Raw genomic sequence first — 16,939 nt, 5'->3', positions numbered from 1 at the left:
TGATCCAGAAAATATAAAGATTAGCATTACTAAAAGATGAAGTTTAGGAAAATCTTCAAATATAATCTTCACCGACATGATCTTAATCTCTGTGACACGCATAAGCAACAAGCTACGCCTCGATACGTTTCCATCGCATCCATCCATGATGTATGTCGGCGACATTTCGTGCATCTCGGATACCTATCGAGAACATCGATATCCCTCGCAGAGAATTCAATCACCTTCATCGAATATTCCGTGTCTACTTTAGTCTGCCCCCAAGTCTTAACCCACTGTCTGCAATTAACGAACAGAGACGACAGACGCGAATGATAATAGTCAAGGGAACGTTGTCAACATAAACAATATTAATTCACAGCGTAATGCCAAAATTTATAATTATATTTCTTCAAGCGGATAGCGGCGCAAGAAGTCGCAGAGAATGAAGCTCGGTTCTTGCACGCATTTATACACGTTCCAAGCTTATGTGCATGCACTCTGAACGTTCCGTACAACCCCAGAGTAGTTTCACCGAGTTTCAGTCTCGGATTGTCCGACAGAATGTGTTCGGGCTCTTTAATAGATTTCTCAAAGTGACGCGTGAACCCCATTAAAATTTCACCGCATAACAAAATATTCCTGGAGCTCTAGTTTCAGCTACCATTTCTTTATCCCTTTCACCAATGTGCACGCCTTGATCGACAGTCTGATTGAAACTTACATTCAGAAATAAACGCCCAGCCTCGATCGTTACGATCGAAGCTTTTACACAATTATTGGCACGCGATCGATTTCGTCCTCTTGAATAAATGAAAAAGTTGTTCGGCTGAAAAAGTAATTTTAGGTTACCGGTGACCCCATATGGAGTGCGTTCGATAGATAACCAGATCAATTTAAGAAGCATTATTTTGAAGTAATCTGACAGGCTACGTAAAATACGATAAATTGGAGAAGAATTTAAACATTAAATAGTGTGATATCCTTCGTAAAAGACTAAAAATGAAGAGTGATCGGCACTGGGAGAAATAGGTTTCTCGGGGAATCGATCTGGTAGAAAAAAGTTTCAAGTGGAAAATTATTAATAATTCAAAAGTTTAATTATAACAAATTCCTCTTACGACTTGGTAATACTCTTTACTCCAGTAGTCGTTATTCTAGTAAAATATTGTTTGTCTACATATTATCGTAAACAAAAGTGAAGAATTCTATGAATGACGATTGTTTGGAAAATAAAGATGTTCTTTATAATCATTGTGTTGTAATGTAAAATAACGTACTCAAAAATAACAATTTTCCCAAGCATGGAATTACACTTTCAAATTCGAACAGCATTTGTAATCTAAATTGTTCACAATTGAAACATTTTACTATTCAAAGAGAATGATAAATGTGTACGATTTATAACTGAGATACACTTTTCATGATTCAACACAATTCATTATTTGAAAATGACTGCAAATGCTTCATGCTTCGGTGAAATCAAATTTTCTCGTATCAACTACAAAAATTAACTAACTTTTTCCGATAAAAATGATCGTAAGTTACAAAACGTTCATCGAAATTTCCCAAGTACACCAGTTTAACAATCTAAAGCACCGTTTAATAATCTAAAAATCCGGACGGAAAGTGATCCTTCACACGTTCCTGAGCGGCTGGCGGACGTTACAAGCCGCTGCACACTGCTCAACACCAAGAACTAGAGAAAATTACCTTGCACACCCGTCACGACAGCAACAAGTGCAAAATAAATCGCGGCCAATCGTGGCAGCCGGCTAACTGACCCAATTGCCAGCTACGGCTCTTCCTTCCTTCGGTGGGAAGAGATTTAATCCGGTTCCCAGGCGAATCCGCGACTCGACTAGGTCATCCACGAAGGAGGCGTAAATCAAAATTTCATGCAGATATTTTCTACTTCTTGTGGAAGGATCTTCAGCACGTTTTCTAGTGCGCACGTGTAGCTCGACTGTTCCTGAGCTTCGGCACGTTCGCGATCGAAAACGTAAAAACGATCTTTGAAAGTTTATCACCAAAGAGGTGTGGGTCCATGGAGCCAGATGTCGCGAACCTGGACGCACGTGTTTTCACCGATTCTTCGACAGTTTCTCCCCGGCAATTGCATATTAAATGCATCCGTATTTCCTCTGCACCGTTCATCGTTGTCTTCCCTCTCTCTCGCTCTAGTTCGCCTAGTATCCGATAGGATAGCGCGATGAAATATGGTCGTGCCATAAGAGAACCGCCAGCGCGAAAACACTATCGCTTTCCAATAGTACGTTAGGCAAGACCGAATGGAGCAGGAATATGCGAGGCTGTTCTCTTCGCGACACCGAACGGAGAGAACGATCAACCGGGGCGAACGCAAGGCGCGAGAAGAGGGGAAATAAGCGAAGAAACTGAAAATATCGTTCACGTTTGCGGCGCTTTCCCAGCCATATGGCGACCTGCGTATATCATATTAGAAGCCAATTTTTAACTCGGTGGGGGCACATTTCACGCGAAACTGCCGGTTATAACCGGTCTCTCGCTAAAAATCCAATGAATTGATAGGAAAGAACCTGGTCGAACGGGGGAGTGAGAGTAGTCGAATGGCCGTTTGAGGGAACGAAAAAACTGGCGGCCGACTTTTCTTCGGCTTCTCTGACCAAAGGGAAACGACCGCAATATCTTAGGGTGGAAAGTACACACGGACTCTGGTGGCAAAGACCCGGTTGCTTCAAATAAATCTCTCACTAGCCTCGACCCTCCACCTTGCCCCTTCCCTTCCTCCCGTTCTTCTTCGCCATGCTCGCCACTCTTTTTTCTCTTCCGCTCCCGACCTTCCATTCTTCTCTACCGCCTTCCCTTTCCCTTTTCATTACAACCATTATAAATATTGTCTTTGAAGGCGACGCTTCTTTAAACGAATGGCCGCTCGATCACCGTGCTCGTTGATACTGTCTTGTAATGGAGTTTCGTGGTGGGGATAAATTTGTGGATTTGGAGAACGATTACACCGAGATTTATACCTGCAGTGTTACGAAATTGTTGGTTTCCGGTCTATCTTGGCTTCTGAATCTACCATGAAGGACTGTGAAACGTACTTACTTTGTCATTATTTCTGATAATTTTTGCAAGGAAGGGAGCTTGTTAACGTTTCAAGTAGACCAACTATAGTACACATTTATATTTCAAGTTATATTCTCTCAAGTTATATATTCTTATTAAGTTATATTGTCTACCTTATCCTCATTTTTCCTTTATAACTTTGCTGTTATGACGGTGCCTGTAATATTAAAAAAGAGTACAAAGTTATTATTACAGAAAAATATTCTTTATTTTACTATGTGTGTTAATAGAACTTCTTTTAATATTGTTCAATTACTTTAATTTGTATTGTTACTATGATATAACAAAGTTTTAATGATCATTAAAATACATTTACATGTCTACTTTAATATAACACCTTTAATGAATCTGTATAAATATTCTCGAGCTGTTTCGTCAACTGACGAACGTTATTATCCCTTCCCCCCTCTTGGTTCGCTGGCCACTAAGCCTTGTTTTGCTAACTGGCCGCGAATTCTCAGAAGTATGATGCGTAGCTTTCAACTAATGATATAATATATGAAAATAAGGAAATATAAATGTTTCCTTGGTTTAAACTGCTAATGAAAGAACATAACTTCATCCGCGATTTAATACGAGGACTACCAAAGTAATAAAATTAATTCGTAAATTCTTTTTCAAAATTAATTAGAATGCTTTATTTTCTGGAGTTTAAATTACTTTTCCTAATACATGTCTTTCCTCTTACATTCTCTCTGCATTGCCACTCCTCATGTATCGTTTTATACGCGTTCCGTTTTGATTACTTCGATCCAGGTTTTACACCTAATTCGTTAGTAGCTCTAATATCAAGAGAATACAAATACAAATGAGTTTATAATAGGTATCAAATTTGCTAATATTAGCATAGTACCTGCAACGTTAATGTAATACTAAATAACATGCATTAGCTAATCAAGTATAAAATACAATTAAAGATACAGCATATGTTGTTAAACGCAAATAGTGTACATGATTAGATAGTTGGTAATTTTAAGACTATAGGATATTGTCTAATGGTATTTAAACATGTGTACGTATCAATGGGTTGCATAATAATTAACGAGAATTCGTATTAAAATTTCGCATTAGCAGCACGTGTACATTATTCTCACCAGAATAATAATCCTGAGCACGCTGCTTAAATAACAAGCGGATAATTGTTGTGCAAGGTACACATGCAACTGGGATGCTACTTGTTACACAGCCACAGTGATCATATTAATTTAATGCGACATTCATTAGCGTATACACGAATAAAAAATATTTAGCTAGTACACATTACGTGAATGGACAATATATGGGTATGCAACAGTGTCACATATCATAATCTTACACAACATGTCGTGCATTATCATTTTTAAATAATTACATTTGTAAACCTTTATAAACTCGAAATTTACAAACTTTTGAGAAAGTAATATGGAAATATAATGTAGATTAGATATAGAATCTATAATATAGAAATACTAGTAGAAATACTAATAACATGCGTACACGACTATTTAAAATAAATGTTATTACCTACCTATTATTAACCTATTATTTCTTTTTAATAAAATAACTTTTTCAATTGTATACTATAGATTTTAGTGCAAAAAGATACTGAACTGAATGTATATAAAGAAAATTCATAACCTCGTTAACTAGTATAATTTTTAGACTTCAATTTACTGTACAGACTTATTTCAATTCAACAGAAAGGATATTTAAATTTAGTTACGGGATGTTTATTAATAATTTCTATTCTAATATAAAATATCCTGTATATAATAATTCATATAATATTCAGATACTTATAATCTATATTATAATCTATATTTTAATATTTTTCTCTATATTTTATTAAGAAATATCTGAAAGTTGGTATTGTGCATGATATATAATGTATTTAGGAATCGTTATTTTGTATGTTTAATATATTTAGAAGAACTTAAATAAAATAATTCGATAGACATTGTATCTCATTGTTTGCAAGACATAACATGTGGATTTCTATTTAAGATGTACTTGCAAACGATTTGAATTAAACGAGGCCGATTAATTTGGACTAATTGTATAGTTTGAAACAAGCTATTAGATCCTATTTGAGAGATTGTGATTTCCAATTATTAACAAGTAACTTAGTAATTGGATCAAGATGCGGTTTGCTAGGGAAACTAACAATGCCATTTTCTAACCAGCCGGTTGCCTTGGAAATATTGTCCTAACTTCGCGTAATTTACCTTACTAATTAATCTCCAAATTATAGTACAAGACATTTTCCATTCGATTTATTGGATTTTCATTGATGCCAATCTCAGTTATTTAACACACTTAAAAAAGTTAACTTTAATTTGTTTTATATCCTTTCATTCAATCAATTTTCCAATTTTATTCGATTCTGTTCCTATGAAGAGCAATGAATGTCTTCAAAGTTTTAGTGTATTGATCCTAATCTTACTGTATCGATCCTAATCTTGTTATTTAACATATTTAACATTTTGTTGAATTCAATTATGTGATATTTTAGTCAATAACTCAAACTATTAAAAATTTTTAAATTCTTCTTTACTAAGAAGTATAGACGGCAGCCATTTGAGATTTAAGAGTTTAGGCAAAAATATTCGTTACTTTTGTTGATTTTTATCCGTTTTATTTGTTGCACTTTCCCGTTATTATTGGGTTATTTTTATTTCTGCACAATAAGATAATCATTACGAAAAGAAAAGAACATTGAAAAAGCACCTGACCGGCAAGCGGATGATCCGGGTTCGAATTCCGATCAAGCAACTCCCGATCGGCTTAGACTTATACAACTTATATAACTTCAAACTTTCGCATGATCCTCATTTTAATTTTCAGCGAATTAAAATCAGAAATCATCATTTAACGAACGAATTATTGAAAGAGCATTGTACGGATCACTTATCCGAGCGCATTTTCAACGAATTTGCGTTTCTCTGTAAAATTTCATTCACACTTTTTCCACGCGTGCTTCATCCCCCTCGCAGGAAAGAAATAATCCACAACGTCAGACTTTATTAAGCCATTAATCACTCCGTTTTTACAATCTCCACCGGCTCTCGTACGAGGAGAGAACTACGCGAGTCGCATGACTCAGCCCAACCTTGCAAATGGTCGAACGTTACGAATGATAATGTAACGTGCACGTAATGCAATTCAAATTTTACCGTACGAAACGGGAATGGAATCGAAACGGAGAGAAAGAAAGAAGGAGAGGGAAGAAGAGTGAGAAAAAAGAGAAAAGTGGAACAGGGAAATAGACAGAGTTATTCTCTGAAATATGAAGCGCAGCGGAGCAGCTGACGTTACCAGAGACCATGTCGCATTATTTTCGTAGGCAGCGATGCGCAAGTGGATTCCCCGTAGTCAGCAATAAGCATGATCTTTTTTTATTTTCCCATTTTATTCTATTTCTTTTTCTTCTTTCATTTTTGTTTTCCGGATACCGTAGGCCCACCCGTTAGAAACGAGAGGTGGCTCTCTCATACGTCAAAAAATCCTATTATACTGCGCTGATCCTCTGTCGACGAAATGGAAGAGATCGGCGGACGAGCTAGTCTAGTTTTGTTCGCTCCTCTTCTCGACGTCGCTCATCGTCTGGAATTGAATCGCTGTGATGGGCTCTCGGTTCAAGAAGGAAGTTGTATGGACGAACTCGTGCCTCCTCCCTCCTTTTTCTTTCCGTTTCTTTTCTTTCCGTTCTTTTCCCTTCTTTCTTCCTTCTCTTTTTTTTGGAGAGAGAAGCGGGGTTCGTCGACAAATTGTCTTCGCCGAACGATTTCGCGCTTGAAATACCATTATTAACATGAATAAGTAACGACCGAATTGAAGTGTCTGAAGTGAAGATCTGCTCACTTCTGGATGGAATTCAGATATTTATACAGAAACGTTTGTGTGATGACAGTGTAGTGGAGGTTAATGAAATTGGACTGTAATGATTTTCTTGACCATAAAGATTTACTGTGTTGAATTGGTCATATTATGAAATTCCTAAGCTGGCAGCGAATGATCATCTTATCAATTAAGAATGATCCTAATATTAAAATATTAGAAAGAGTTAAAATTCCACTAGTCCTATATTTTGTCTTCTACAAAACTTCATCAAATGAACTATTTCTAAAAAACTAAATATTCGAATTTGTATAAGATCTTTTTAGTCATAAAATAACATTACAATCAGAAAATCAACAAAAACGTATGCATCACGTCTTTTCCTCTATGAATTTGAAATTGTTTTCAAGATTTATGAATGTATTTTGTCCAGCAGATTTCAAGTTTTCACTTGTTTGTTGGGTAAGTTTTCAAGATTTACGATAAGAACCACGATGATGTCGCGTAAGCAGCAACTTTTTTCAATGACTAATTTAGAGAAAAATGGTGCCCCTGGGTGGAAGGACACGAGCAGCAAAAGGTCAACAAAGTATGAAACACGATTCCTATTAATCGAAGATCGATATCGTAGCTTGTATTAAAGCAACTCTGTTGCATTATTCATGCTTCTCAAACGAAGCCAGAATATCCATTGCAATAAAAAGAAGAACCGTGTGTAGCTTCGTTTCTTTTCGTTCTGCAGGGAGGATCCTTTATCGCCCTTGCCCGCTATCGTAAATAAATTATATCCACACAAGGGTTCGCGCTCGTTCTTCGTTCGTTTTCGTCGTGGGATTATCTGCCTCTTGGAGACAGCAGCTTTATTTTTCCTGTCGATGATTCTACGGACGACGACAAACCCTCAACGTCCTTATATCTTAATTAATCCATCGGAAGGGATTGCTATTTCGATGCAGAATCTTTATTACCAGATTGCGGGGAGAATGTCGGAAGAAGATTGTAACAGGAATATACGAAACTCGGGGAAAATGTGTTTCATATAAACATACTTACGTATGTAAGCTACCACTTAAACATATATATGTAGATACTTGTTTATTTTTGGACATTAAAATCCAATTCAGTTAGAAAATTATAGTTAGAATAATCTAGGATAATTTGATTTTTAACTAGACTCGTCGTACAACATGATAAAATTTATTTTTGGAGTTTGATATGCACTAAAAAATTGGCGTCTAGTAGGGATAAATATAGGACAATTTTGTTATTTAAAAAATTGTACATTCATCGGATTTGGTTGCAAATATTTAGTACGTCCATAACAAGGAGAACATAAAAGGAAATAATTATATAGCACGAATTAACAAATACCGTAGTTATTCTAGATTCTGAAGCTTCTCTTGCTAAAATAAAAAAATTACAGAACACGATACTTTATTTTAGAGAAAATTAATTAAAATCTTAAAAAGTAGTTTATAGAGATTTTGTAAATATTACAATTGCACTACATAAATGTAGCATTTATTATAGTTGCATTTAATCAATTAATTCTCAAGAATAACATTTCGTTTGTATTTTTACCCCATAATATATTTAATTAAAAAATGGATGTCTCAGGTGAAATATCTCGAATTATTTCGAATTTCAACCGCGTACGCGTAAACACGGATTGTAAAAATGTCAGCTACTTTTTAACGTTACCACACTACACAGCGTGTTTTATGCAATAGAAAGTAACTTTCAAAGCTACCCTTTGCTCCGGCATTCCTCATCTAGCCACTTTGACTTGGAAAAATTGCTTTTAGAGGAGACAAATTTTTGATCCTTCATTCGCACTCAAGGTGTGCAATTTAACGTGCGTCGAATCTGCCAGTGAAATTTCAATTTCCTCTCTCTTGCTGCTGCTATTACGTATGCTTATTTTGCACAAAAGAATACAGAATGTAATGGATATCAAGATACACACATTGAACACCAGACGTTTTAAAGAATCAGATAATTAGACTGACGATGATTAAAATCTATATTTAAATTTTATTGCACTTAAAGGTTAGAAGTCATATAACGTGCATAAAAAAAGATATTTTGAATTTTATTTATTCCTACTTCTTGAGCATTTTATGACGGAAATACGAAGATAACTTATCTGGAGAAGTTTATACGAAGCGTACCAATATTCTCGGGAATTTTATGATGTACACGTTGGTATATGATCGGTCAATAAAAATTATTCGCTCAAACTGAAACCGAAGTTTATCGAAGTATCCATAAAACTCGGTCTTATAAATGTTTCATTTCAAAAAATTAGAGATTGATCAAGAGATTTTATAAATCATTAAGAATACATATGTATATATTGATCGAATGTTGTACAAAAAGGTTATCAGGTAATTGACAAAAGTAAAATAATCTAACAAATCTGATGAATTTAAATGAATAATTAATTAAAAGAGATATTATACTTTCATACTTCCGTTTTACACTTACACGAGATAATTAGTTTTGATCATACATTTTAAAAATTGCACCCATTAATTTTATACAATCACAATTATTAATTTTATATGTTGGACAATATACTAATAAGTACTTAAGTCAGAATATATTCAAACTCGAATCGAGGTATTACAAATTTTGAACGATCTAGTTTTACAAGTCTCGCCCCTGTTCCCTGCTCGTCCAGTCTTGTTAACGTTAGTAGACCATGGTACAACTTCGTACGAAACGCATTTGAACTTGGAAAAGGAGATATGTTCGAACTAGGACAATTTTAGACTCTAATGGGACATTGTAGTAGAATCTTATTGCAGTCCGCCAACTTTGTATTTGTACCTTCTTCGACCACGTGGGTAAAACCATTCGAATCTTGGTTCTGACCAGATGCTGACACTACGTTTTCATTTCTATCACTTTATAGTCATTTCTTACAATATTCTTTGACCTAAATACCAAAAGAAATATCATCTTTTTCCATCTTAAGCACTGTGAGATGAGGTTGGCCAATTTCATAACGCGTTTAATATTACGTTCACTAGCGGTACTAGACTATCCTTAAAATTGAAAAATATGGAAACTGTTACGCTGGTCAGCTGTAGAAAAATAAAAATTGTATGAATTTCGCTATAATGTATATTTTCATCCAAGGGGCTTTACAAAATATTTTATTGGTTATTTAAGAGACTTTAGTTCGTCAGTCAACTATATTTCCTTTCCTTTTTTCATTCTGATATTTCTAGATCAATCAACTCTTTTGAATTCACATTGTAATGTAATATATTATTGGGCGTAGAATTACGAGGTATTGCAGCATAGAATTATTGCCACAAATATTAAGCGCTTCAAATATTTAGTATATGTACTATACTTATCATTATTACTTTTCTTTTCGAATAATTCCTATACACTATTTTTCCCCTAATTTCCCAAGTCCTGCGATATCTTTCTGTATAATACAGTTATGGAGAACGAATTCTATAAATAATTTATAATTGGATAACCCCCAGCATTGAATAACCCACGATTTATCAAATAAATGAATTTTAATGATAAATTTTGTAAATATATCATGTGCATTTCAAGCGAGTAAATTTTGGTATTCGTGGTATCTTTATATGTGCTATACCTGGATTACTGTTACGTTGAGAAGGAGTTGAACCGTACAGAATAATTCCATCGCGGAGTTGTATAGTCCATGTTCATTGTAATGCTACATGATCCTATCGCGAAGGTTGCTTGCGAAATTAATATTGGGCAACTAGTTGTGAAGGGAGAGTTAGTGAATGATAGACGGTAATCGTTTAGGTGTTTGTTACGTCGAATGATGGGCTTTCGCTTAATTTGTACGCAAGTATAATCGTTGTAACATTTTTGAAGATTATTAAATTGCAATACGTTTGTCAGGACACGATTGTTAAGAATTTATATATTAACTGTCAACTGCTGCAATTAAGCCTTAACTACAAGCGTCGGTATTTTTGTATATTGCCATAGACGTACAGTATGCTAGAAAACTTAAGAATTTTATTTATTAAATTACCGTGTTATATATATGTTGAGGGTTTTTTTACAAATGAAAGTAGTGTAAATCGTTGAAGTTCTTAAAATTGTTAATAAAAATGAACGTAATAAGGTAAGAATTGAAACTTCTCTCAGAGACGAAAAATTCTAGCCTGTAGTTTCGTTTAACACGCACCGAAATTTTTTTATAGCTCCTGACAATAGCTGTCCTGATTAGCATTCCAACATCATACATGTTTAATTTTTACCCATCTTCACTCTAGGAAGAAGTACACCCAGTGTAAACCTGTTAACAGGATTAGAGATTGAAGCTGCAGCGCTAATTTCACGGGTTTCAAATGGTGACACGACACTCGCACAGTAATCAACGTAGGTTTGAACGTTGAGAAACGGACGAAGAAAGCGAGAAGCGAGAAGAGAAAAAGGAACGGGGCTAAGATGCTCACACAGTTGTATACATCCACGTACGAAATGTGAAGTGAAGTCTTTCCCACAGGACCAAGGGAGACACTTTCGAGATTACGTTCCCTCCTCGGCGACATGAATTGATCCGAAAACCATAAGACATTCCCTGTCCGGCACGTTATTTTCCCAGAATAACCAATCGGAAAGAAAGCAGTTGAAGAAGCACGTTCGGCGATCGCAAAAATCGAGAGAGTGATTTTTATTCCTTTCGATGTTTGTACTGTGCAAGAAGCCGTCGCGACCGATTGCCAAACATAACATATTGACAGATATCTCTCTATCGTTCTGCATCGTGCGTTTTCCCTCTCCCATCTTCTTTTTTTTTTTTTTCGTTCCCGTTTCGCAGGAAATTGGATGTTTTCGGATCATCAAACAACATAAAATATGTATGCACTGTGCTAAGCTTATGTTCAAAAGTAGAACTTTATCTATTCACGTTTATGTGCTTTGGTGACTTATCGTTCACTTCGCCATTAGGTTTGGATTAATATTTTGTAATTTTAAGAGTTATAACGCATGCAAACTGTGGATTCTTATCAATTTCATACATATGCAAACGTAACTCCACAAATGAAACTTTAAACAAAGATTTATTCCACCAACCAAATATTATAGTGAGCGTTTTACTTTGGGCATTGTATGTATTTTTACATATTGTGAGCATTCTCTGCAGTTGTACGCATTTAAGTCTCTCATAAATACATAAACATGCACAGTCTAGTTACAGTAAATTAATTTTTGAATTCTAAGTGTTAGTTATGTGTTCCTATAACAGTTTGGAAGATGTATGATATCATATAGCATGTGGAAATGTTCGGTTATAATAACATGTAGGATAGTTCAGAGGTAAAGGAACAGTAGTTAACATTAAGGATGTCTCTTGAGCGATCATTTTGAATAAATATTAGACCGTTGCATGTAAAATGGCTAATTTCGAAACGTGTAAAATATTCCTAAATTTAATATGTAAACGTGCCATTAAATGGTACATCTCAACAATATGATAGAATATATACACCTCGAATATATATACTTGTATAATACTGAAAGATATCTATTGGTGATCTATCTAATATGCGAACTATACATATACTTCTTATACATAGTATAATGATATAAATTCCAGACATAATTCATAAAATATTGTAAATCGATACATCGAAATAGATATTAAACTATCGATTAAATTATCAATTTTTTTATGAAACTAACTAAGAGTGAAACTAACATTACAAATGAATGACTAACAATACATGTAATGCCGTTTTAATGATCTTCTGGATCCTTTAAACATCATCAACTAGGTTTCATCGAAGACTTCTGGCGGAAGTAGAGGAGAGTGTCTCGACTTGCGTGAAGCCGGCTACTGTGAAACCAAAGATAGTAAGTTCTAAGTCAATTTCGACGTTATTAAATCAGATAGAGCATCAATTTTGGTTTTCGGAATGCCAGGTACGACCGATAATGGGTACAAAGGAGTAGCGAATGGGAAACTACTAACTTCCGAAAGTCAGTAATGTCCCATAATTAGTAACTCGAGAAGTGTCGATGCGAGCGAGGCCAGGTTAGACGTAGTTTCCTGCCGGCCGATATACATATACAATCGCGTCGACGTGGTCCAGACCTCGAAACCATTTATTGCTAATTTCTCCAATACCAACTAGTATTTGCTAACTGAAGAACAGTCGGTTTATACCGACAGCAACTCGATGCTATGCGACACACTATTAACTCTCTTACTTCCAGTACAAGATTTCTGTGCAATTTGATAGAAATATCGCAGCAGGTACGGGAGAATTGAAGGTTCTAAGGAAAAATCTCTTCCATGAACAATGTCGATGAAATATTTATTTCAATATACTTTGAATTACTATTAAAGTACTACGAAATATATTATATGACACATATTATAATTATGACAATATTAGAATATATAAGTAAACGATAGAAGTCATTTAATAATATATGAAATGTATTGTCTGAACAAGAAATACTGCATAAAAATTACATCCATTCGAAAAGATACTATGTCAAAAATCATAATTCATAGATACACATAGTCACACATAATAACATACCTAGAAAAAAATATTTAAATTTCACTATCCCATAGTCAAAATCATTCTCAACTAATTCATACCCTTCTCCATTTTCCCTTCGCACAAAAAACCACTCTTTCTTTTTACTCACCCCTAAATGACACCTCGCATCGTTGTATTAACGTGCACTGCACCGTCGAATTGGACACGAGGAGCATACGATGAAACAAAAATAAACTATATCGCTTGGGCAAAAGTGGCGAAATTAAATTGGCTAGAGCGGAACGATACAACGAAAACAATTTCGACCACAGGGGGTGAATGTTCCCTCCCCGTGTTCGACGTGGCTGTCGTCCGATTCATGAATCATCCCCTGATACTCGTGGATCGTATGTTCCCGATAGTTGACCGATTCGAAAAACTGAATAGAATCCTTGGTGATTGATTGGCTCCTTCGAAAACAGGGAACTACTTGCTCCCCATTCCCTCGACCATTGTTTTTCCTCTTCCTTCCAATCGACAATGATTTCCTCGTCGAACGACGTCGACGTGTCCGACAGGCCCGCGGCGACAATCGTCAGTTTGAAATATATAGTTCGGACAAATGCCGGATTTGCAAAATCGCGAGGCCGTAAATAACCGCGAAATGAAACGCTCAGAGTGCTTGTTTGTCGAAATTTTCGGCCGCAGTCGATGCGTTCTGCTTTAAGCGGCATGTCACGTGCGACATTCCAGTCGCCACATTGATGGACAAGAATAATAGAAAAAAAGAGGATAAAGAAAAAAATTCGCAAACTAGCACTTTTGTTCGGCCGTCGACGCTGTCGAGTCAAATCGTGACTCGATAGTCACGTGATGAGCATTATGTCTGAATGTGAGAGTGTGTGCTTCGGTGTTTTGGACGATTCTTGAGAATCGTCGAGTTACGTTTATACGTAAAGGGCCACAGGAAAAAGATCTGATATGTACACTTTTTTTTATTTTCTTATTTCAATGTGATTTTGATGCGATGTAGCTGAAAATGGAAAGGTCTACTAGGACCCAAGATAATGCTTTTTAAAAATAGCTGACTGATTGGCGGAGTTTTGTGAAGATTCATTAAGAAGCAATATTTTTGTACTTGTGATATTTTAGTATTATGACAAACAATATCTTTAAAATTATGAAGAGAATCTAAAAACCAAATAGGAAGATACTTCTGCAATATGGAATTATTAGTAAGTTAATTTATTTTCAATTAAGTTTCTATGTTTCTGAATGAAAAGCTTCAGAATTAAATATCCATAATTACGATAAACTTTTTAGTTTTACAAGTGGATAGAACGAAGTTCTGAAGGTTGCAGTTGAGTTTATCGTTACACTATATAAATAATTCTGGGATGCACGACCGCTATAATTCCAGTATGTTTACGCAATCGTTGTTATCGTATACCGATGGAAGCAAATGAAACCGCGAATAATAATTTCAAGCTCGTACGGAATGAATATGCATAAGTGTCATTTTAACGAATACGACAGCTATACACCATTGTTTGTTATTTATGCGGCTGACACATGCATGTACCGATTGAATGGTCGTAAATAATGTGAATGCAAGTGCGATAAATTACATGCTTATTTATTTCTACCCTCATGAATTCGTATCTTCGTTCCTACGTTTAGCTAGGGTCGTATGTATCTTCGTTTCTACATTTAACAACAGATGAATGTATCTGGTGATTTTATCAAACATCAACTATCTGTTGCAACTCTATGAGCAAATGGTGTTTTTTCCTTTATATTTTATATTTTATACTCTAATATAATACTGTGTACATCAAACTTAAATATATAAAATAAATGCACTGTTTCTTTAAATTTGAAAATAGTATTGTTAAATATTACCTATTTATTTATATACAATACTTGCCACGCGGTTTAGGTTGACTACCGGTTTACCTTGTTCTTACTGTACACTCGTTTCGTTTCATTGCGAAAACAAGGAAACTAAAAAATATTCAAAGACGATGCTTTATGAAATTCCCCTTTATTAAACAAAATATAGAGAAATGATTTCAAATCATTTTTCAAAATATTCTACATATACTCTTCCACGTAACTAGAGAAGCAAATCAACTATCTCAAGCCGTACTAAATTACTCTCAAAGAACTGCACTTTATACCCTTTCAAACAAACTTCTCGAAACTTACTTCAACCCATCACTCCATTCATCACATCAATTAACTCTCTGAACCACTTCCGCTATCCGCTAACACCTCCTCATTGCCTCAGAAAATCGCAAAACAACGATCGCCCGCTTTTTACCATACAAAAAGCGAGCAACCACGGTTTCGGGTAATCGAACAGCTCGTGCAGCAAGTTATCCGGCGATTTACAGAAATCTGAAAAGAAAACGGGCGCCGTGAAAGCGGGTGGAGAAATCGCCGCGACAAAAGGAAGCTGAGTGAGGAAAAACACCAGTGAACGACCGAGATAGAAACGGCGTGAAAGAATGATAGAAGGAGTGGGATAGAGGAAAGCAAAGCGTCGATGTTGCCGTAACCTTTTCCGTGTCTTCGTAGAAAAAAGTTCAGAAGCAAGGAACCGTGAGACATTTGTCTCCTCTCGCGTTTGGCGAGAGAAATCGATTGAGGGTATTGTTGAAGTGGCGCCGCGAAAAAAGCAAGAAAGACAGACAGGAGGACGTACAATAAAAGAAAAAGAGGCAAGGGGATATGTTCGCCCTTTTGTGGGATGCGTTTATGAACGTTTATCATGTTCGAGGTCCGCGCGAGGTCTACGTGAGGTCACCGGACCGATCGATCGATTAATCGCGGATGTAATTGACTTTTTGCTGTGTTGGCGCAGATAATAAATTTGTCCCGCGGACAAGCTAGATAGGCGCTCTAGACTCGCCCTTTTACTCGTTGTTTCGCCCGTTTTCGATTCATTTCTTCTTTCTATGCCTTTGACAAATTCTGATAAAATCGAGGCCAGTATTGCATTCCGTTTCGTGGCCAGCGATAAAGCGTAATCACTCGCGTGAGAATAAAGTGGAGTTTGGACGATGACTATGAATGTCGTTAACGAAGAAAAGAGGATTTAGCGTGAATTGCTGGAACGTGAAACTTTTGCAAGTTGCGTTTTATCAGGGTAATTCGTGTGTGTTAAGTTGATAAATATCAGTGACGTAATTAGAAATCGACGGGACGAAAAAACATTTGCGGAGAATTAATGCATAAACGGATTTTACGAGGACCTTAATGGATCCATTCATAACTAAAAACATTAATAGATTTCGGTTTAATATTTCAGGTTTATCTGTCTTCGAATATTTACGAATAAAAATGCATGTGGATAAATAACTTCAGTTCTAACCATCATCGACACTAGTGCTATAATTCGAGAAATATTTAAACAAATTTTAGACAATAACGTTTAGATATTGATGATATTGCGTTATGCATACTTACAAAGAAAGGATATGATTTATACAAAAATCGAATGTGAAATTTACATCCATATTCATGCAGGA

Source organism: Bombus pyrosoma, linkage group LG9, assembly GCF_014825855.1.
Source record: "Bombus pyrosoma isolate SC7728 linkage group LG9, ASM1482585v1, whole genome shotgun sequence".
NCBI classification, from domain to species: Eukaryota; Metazoa; Arthropoda; class Insecta; order Hymenoptera; family Apidae; genus Bombus; species Bombus pyrosoma.
Note: the sequence above shows the minus strand (reverse complement) of the source record.